Genomic DNA, 6,987 nt, shown 5'->3' on the forward strand with positions numbered 1-6,987 from the left:
GCCATGTCTGCATTATACTGGTACTGCTTCACGAAAGCCTCAGCCAAATCCCTCCAGCAACGGATGTGGGCTCTGTCCAGCCTCATATACCATTCCAGGGATGCCCCAGCTAGGCTGTCCTGGAAGAAGTACATGAGCAACTTCTCATCATCAGAATACGCGATCATCTTGCGGAAGTAAGCTTGTACATGAGTCTTTGCACAAGAGTTGCCACTGTATTTGTCAAATATCGGGACCTTGAATTTCGGTGGCACCCTCACGCCTGGGACCAATCCCAAGTCAGCAACGTCTACTCCCAGAGGATTCTATCCTTCCATTGCCTTCAGCCTCTCCTCTAATATTCTAAACATGGGGTCCATGCCATAGCCCATGCCAAAGTCTCCTTGCATCTAGGTGAACTGATCGTCCTGATCATCGTGGACGGGCTGTTGACCGGAGTTGACATGTGGGATCGGGGTAGGCCCCGGTCCACTGGGTCCATTAACCTCTCCAACTGGAGGATCAGTCAACGTCTCTGGTTGAGTAGTGGCGGGATTCCTCTGCATCATCTGCCTGAGCTCTTGCTGTCCCTGAGCCACCCCTTGAACCACATCCATGAATTGGGTCATGCGGATCCTCATCTCGGCGAGCTCTGCTTGTAGGCTTTCCATTGCTCTCTGGTGGTTTCTGCGGGTACCGTACCGGTGAATGCCTGAGTCAGCTATCCTGCTAGTGGAACACCAAAATAATAAAAGAACACCGCAGTAGTACCTGTTATGCAAGATATGCAAATGAATATGTAAATGCAATGACATGTTTATCAATTCCAACGGGTATTCTACCCCCTTGATTCCAGTCTTACATCAGATAGAAAACGCAAGAAGACCGAGTTATGGATAAACTTCTGAGATCAAGATGCAATGAGGAAAACCATCATATAAATGAGTTCAAGAAGGGAAAGGCCCTAGCCAACAGTACATCAAAGAAAAGATCTCCACAACAAGCCTGTGGATCATCACAACAATACAATCAGGAATCAGCCTCCTGTATACAACCCATAAGGACTGCTCCTCACTTCAGCCAATAGTGACACTGTGTCAGGATGATCTGGAGATTCTGTCAGACGCCGGATAAGCAGACTCCTCTTGTGAATAACTCCATCCAACTCGTTGATATACTTTCTGTAGTAATTCCCATCATCTTCTCAGAATACCTCTTCAAGTCTGGATTTCTTCAAACCTGCCAGCGCTTTGAGTTCCTCAATCTGTCCTTGAACTCTGTTGAGTTGATCTATGATATAACCATTGGTTGAACGGGCGCACAAAAGCTCATTGTTCTTCTCCTTCAGCAAAATCTTCAACTTCTCCATCTGACAAGTCAATTCGGCCACCATCTCCTCCTCCTTTACCTTCCTAGAAGCTGAAAATGTATCCCATTGTTCTTGCCAACCAGTTAACTTACCATGAGCATCTGTTAACTGCTGCTTGACTCGCCTCAACTCAGAACTGGATGATCCCAGGGCTTTGTCTGTCTTCCTGGAGAAGTCCACCTCCACAACTAATTTCCTCTCTGCTTCCTCTTGCAATCTGATAGCTTCCCCCTTCTGATATTCCGCCTCATGGTACAAGTGCATACAGTCTTGCAACTTCACATTCAACTCCGAGTTTTCAGTTTGAAGTTCCTCCTTGGCATTCTTCAATTTATCATACTCCTTTCGGCTCACCATTGTTGACTGCTCAGGAGCAGGTGGATACAAAGGTTCTTCAATAGGAAACAACAGACCAAACTCTTCGACTCTTCCTTGAAGCCACTCTTCATACCGGGGGTAAGTTCTACAATCTCCTTTTCCAAGCACAGTTCTTTCTCTCTTGATCACCTTGAGCCAAGCCTCAGCTGCCTTACGGGATATAGTCAAATCAGATGAAGAATGGAAAAATAGAGATTCTTCCACATCTTTTTCCAAAGGCGGAATCTTAAAGCATATCCAAACTGTCTGACTGCCAGAGATGGATTGTAGTTGATGCTTTCTCTTCTTCCTACCAATGGTATATTCGGGAAGTTCCCACAACTATGAATAATATCTGCCCGAAGCAAGCTCCGGTCTGACCATCAAGAAATATCTTTAGCTCTTATCCCCATCAGTCTCTTTGACCAACTCACCGAGTTCTTGACATCAACGAACGCTCCTGACTTGGGTAGGTGGGAACTGAACCACTTATAAAACAAAGGCGCACAACAATTCACCAATCTTCCCCTTCTATTCTCATTCCTATGATGCACTGAATGAAAGAAATCTCCCAACAAGGTCGGCACCAGATTTCCCAACACGAAGAGGCGTATGGCGTCTACGTCCACAGATTTTGCCACATTAGGGAACAGGACAATCCCATACACACAAAGAGCCAACACAACATTGAAACCCCTCTGGTCACCATCTTCAAGTTTCTTCTTTGCTTCTCCCAGTAAGAAACTCAAATGAAAACCATTGACTCCTCCCTTCTGACACATATTAGCCTTCAAGACTGATTTCCCCAAATATGTGACTGAAGCAACCAAGCTGAGATCGGGTAGAAACTCGGAACTGTAGAACAACAACTGTGACTTGATAGGAACTCTGAGAAAACTAGCAACCTCCTCCAAAGTAGGGACCAAAATATAATCTGAGAACGTGAAACACCTCAATGGAGGGTCATAGAACTGCAACAATGTAAAGAGAGCATCATGTTGATCTTTGGAGAGAACCGTAACGAAACTTAGAATCAAACCATAATCCTTCCGGAATCCTTCTAGAGAATCGTGATCCATTAACTTCATCAGCTGTTGAATGGGATCCAAACAAACAACATGAAACTTGTAGGCAACATGTCTCTTTCTGCCAATATCCATCTTAGGAGAACCAGAGAACCCTGACCGGAATCAAGAAGAAGATGTAAACCCCTAGAAATAGATGAACATGTGTTAAATGATATGAATGCAAAATGATGTGATGCAATGCAGTGACATGGGAATCAGGATTGCTGTATCTGCTTAAACAACTGTCAGGTCACACTGTCTGAAGAGAAAACCACTGAGGAATAATATAGGAGATCAAAGCTCTGCTCCAGAAAACCGGGTTGGTTGAAGGTTAAGGTTTCCTGAATTTAGCCCGCCCCTCACTGGTAGGTTCTAAGAACAGAAGTTTGTCAGCTTCAGCCCTTCAGTCGAGAATAATACGTTTACCACTGAAGATTTGGCATTATTACGGGATAAAAGACCTCCACTGGCTCCCCTCAACAGGACATCCTAAAGCAAGTTCCCAGTCTCGGGGTCCTCGGATTGAGCAGCGAGAATGCGCCCACCAGAGCTAACATAAACGCGTCTTGGAGGAGAGGCCTCGACTGAGTTCTCGAGAAATGGTCACGAGAGTCGACGATTTCTAAAGGAACATATGTCGTTATGGAACACCCATAGGACAAAATATATCCAAAAGAAACCTCGTCTGGATGTGGGTCTCATGAACGACTTAACGTAGCAACATGCCACGCAAGCCTCATGACTATCCACTCTAAAACCCGTGTGTACGCTCAAGCCTGGGTAGTGGGCTTATCTCTCATAAAACATCCCACCCCAACAAACAGTCAACCCCCACAGAGCCAACAGACACAGTAATGATATGTACACAATGCAATAAGGTAAAGCAGATAAATAAATAATTGTACAAAAGAACGAACACCCAATAAATAAATCACCTACAAAAGCTAGGAGGGACTCGCTTAGGGAAACCGGTGTCCCCAGCAGAGTCGCCAGCTGTCGCAACCTAAATGCGAAACGAAACAACCGGCGAAAAAAGCAATGACAGAAGAGTCGCCACCGTGCGTTATTTATTCCAAAGGTGGGAAAGGAAACGCTCGAAGTAAACCTGGAAAAAGGAAAGGAAAAGACAAGGTCTCGCAACCAAATCTTGGGTTCGGGAGTCGATTATGCGAAGGGAAGGTATTAGCACCCCTACGCATCCGTAGTACTCTACGGGATCCACTCTTGTTGTTCTTGTCTAAAGGGTGTGGGTTTATCTAATGTACTATTTACTAAAATAGGGGGTCAAAAGAAAATGACTCGCACGGATGTCGCATCCACTGCATACGTATCTCATCTGAATATGAGAATCAGAGTCTTCGTAGCTTGGCTACCTATGTGTTAAAGAGGAGTGTGCTCGCTAAGACATCGCGTCTTATGCCTACGTATCTCATCTGGAATGAGAATCAGAGCAAGTCGTAGTTCGGCTAACCTATTGGTTAAAGAGGAGTGTGCTCGCTAAGACATCGCGTCTTATGCCTACGTATCTCATCTGGAATGAGAATCAGAGCAAACCGTAGTTCGGCTAACCTATTTTTTTTTGTTTTGTGTTTTTTAGATGAACGACGTTACTACGCAATCTACCGGATGCTCGAACTTTGGAGACTTACTCGCCTGTAGTAGAAGGAGTTAACGTGTTCTTAGGAGAAGAAAAATCAATGAGTTTGTTTGTGTTTTAGGAATGCTCATGCAAAAAGGAAGTCCTAGACGAAGGAACCGTGCTACCTTAATTGACATGCAATCGAGAGACTATACGAAGCCTTGCAATCCTATGGGGAAACGATCACACCATACAAAACAAACATGCATAAAGTAAAAACGCCAATAAGGGGGCTCAAACATACATGGGTGTAGCGGTGTATTCGTCACTTTATGATTTATTGATTAAATCAAAAGCAAAGCATACAAAGATAGAGTCGACACCGCACTTTTATTTATCCAAAGGAATGGCTAAAAAGCGAACAAAAGCCTAAGAAGTTTTACACATAGAAAACTAATGAAAAGATCAGAGATCTGGGTAAGGGGTAAATTACACAATGGGAAGGTGTTAGGCACCCAAAACGTCCTAGGAACTCCTAGGGAGTCCTTTTCACACTTGTTGAATGAAATGTTATTTGTTATGAAAATATTTATTGTGTAAACATGGATGGAAAGGATGGGAAAAGAATATACAAGTTATTATTTTTATGTTTGAACGAATGAACCCGTTGCCTACGTACCTTTCCATGGAAGGTAAGGATCAAAACGCCGTAGTTCGGCTAAAAGATTTCCAAAATATAAGTGGGTTCATTTTAAAACAAAAGCCCTAAGGTCTTTCGTTATCCACGGGAGAAAACTCAACCTTATACAAACAACAAGTCCACCATGTGAGAAAAGCTTCAACTTGCTAGTGAGGGGTTAACCCTATAATAAGCAAGGAAGTCTTACAATTCAATCACCAAGGACAAAAGGTGAGATTAACATCAACCAACTAGGATAAATCAAACCTATGGCTAATGTATGAAAACTTATCAAGAATGGACAAAGCCACAAAACAATTGAATGAGTTGGATTAATCAATTAGGACTTATTCACAAAAGATGGTCAAAGTATGATTAGAATTCAATTCAAAAGAAGTATTGTGAAAATGAAGTTTGAAAATCAAAGGCTTAAGGCCTAGGTTTCTAATTTGAAAAGAGATGAAAATGTTTGCACAATAGTTTTCAAGTTTGGATTAACATGCAAATGGAGGTTTAAAGAACAAAAAGGTGGGATGGTGAGGGAGTGTAAAACTTCTTAGATGTTCACCTCTTGAGATCATATGTAGATGATCCAAGTGATTCCTTTGGAATAAGCAATGAGCAATAAGCAAATAAACAACAAAGCAAATGGATACCGGATGCCAATCAATGGACTTACACCAATCTCACAAACAAAGGTGGATACCGGATACCAATCAATCGATTTACACCAATCTCCTAAAACAAACAGGGATATCAGATGCCAATCTATGGACTTATTCCAATCTCCTAAACAGAAAACAAAACATGGATACCGGATGCCAATCAACTGGACTTATACCAATCTCCAAAGAACAAAACAAACAAGGATACCAGATGCCAATATATGGACTTATTCCAATCTCCAAAGGATGATCATAGGAAACAACTGCCAATAAATGGACTTACAATTGACTCCTCACATAAAACAAACAAACAAATGCACTAAGCAAAAGGAAACAAGTTGCCAATAAATGGTCTTACACTCGACTCCAAGGAAATAGGATGCCAATAAATGGTCTTAGTCCCAACTCCTTCCAGATCATAGGAACAATTGCCAATAAATGGACTTACAATTGACTCCTCAATGGACAAACAAAGATGTCACAAAGATATGAACAATGATCATGCAATGATGTACAATTAATGATGATAAATGCACAAAGGCACACATAAGCAAATATGCACAGATGAATCAAATAATCAGACAAACAAGTCAATTAGCACACACTATACACAAGCAATTAGGCTCAAGCAAGGTTAGACTTTACAGACAACTGGAATAGGAGTTCAGAAAGTAGGAACTCTTCTCCACAAGTGATTTGACTCTATAAGATCTTGGGTTAATATTCACAATGCATCAACACATTGTATAAGCAAAGGAATGACACACTGAATAGCAGGAGATGGATTACACATCTCTTTTATCTGCCAATTGCCTCATAAGAGGACTTTTCCTGCTTTGCACAAAGATAAACAAACACAAGCATTGCCTCTTAAGGAGGACTTCAGACAAGTGCCTGCCCATATAACAGGACAGGTCTTCCAAACTACATGAAGAAGAGAGGTTATACCTAAGTGGTTAAGCAACCAAGCAAAAGCAAGTTCAAAATGAACTTAAAGCAACTTATGTACCTGTGGAAACATCAAACAAATCAGTACAAAGTTCAGACAATCAAACAACAATCAATAAGCAACAAACAATCCCAATGTACACAAGGTATAAGCCAAAGGTCAAACTCAAATGAGTTAACATTAACCTACAAAACACACAAAGATTAGTAATCAAAGGCAAACATCAATGCTAAAATGATGGAGCATCATTAACCATGTAACTTGGATGTTCAACCTGAAATCAAAGCTCAAATGTGAAAGGCAAACCACTAGGTCAAAGCCTAGGGTCAAAGATGGAGAAAAA

The sequence above is a fragment of the Lathyrus oleraceus genome, chromosome 4 (assembly GCF_024323335.1).
Source record: "Lathyrus oleraceus cultivar Zhongwan6 chromosome 4, CAAS_Psat_ZW6_1.0, whole genome shotgun sequence".
In the NCBI taxonomy this organism is placed as follows: domain Eukaryota; kingdom Viridiplantae; phylum Streptophyta; class Magnoliopsida; order Fabales; family Fabaceae; genus Lathyrus; species Lathyrus oleraceus.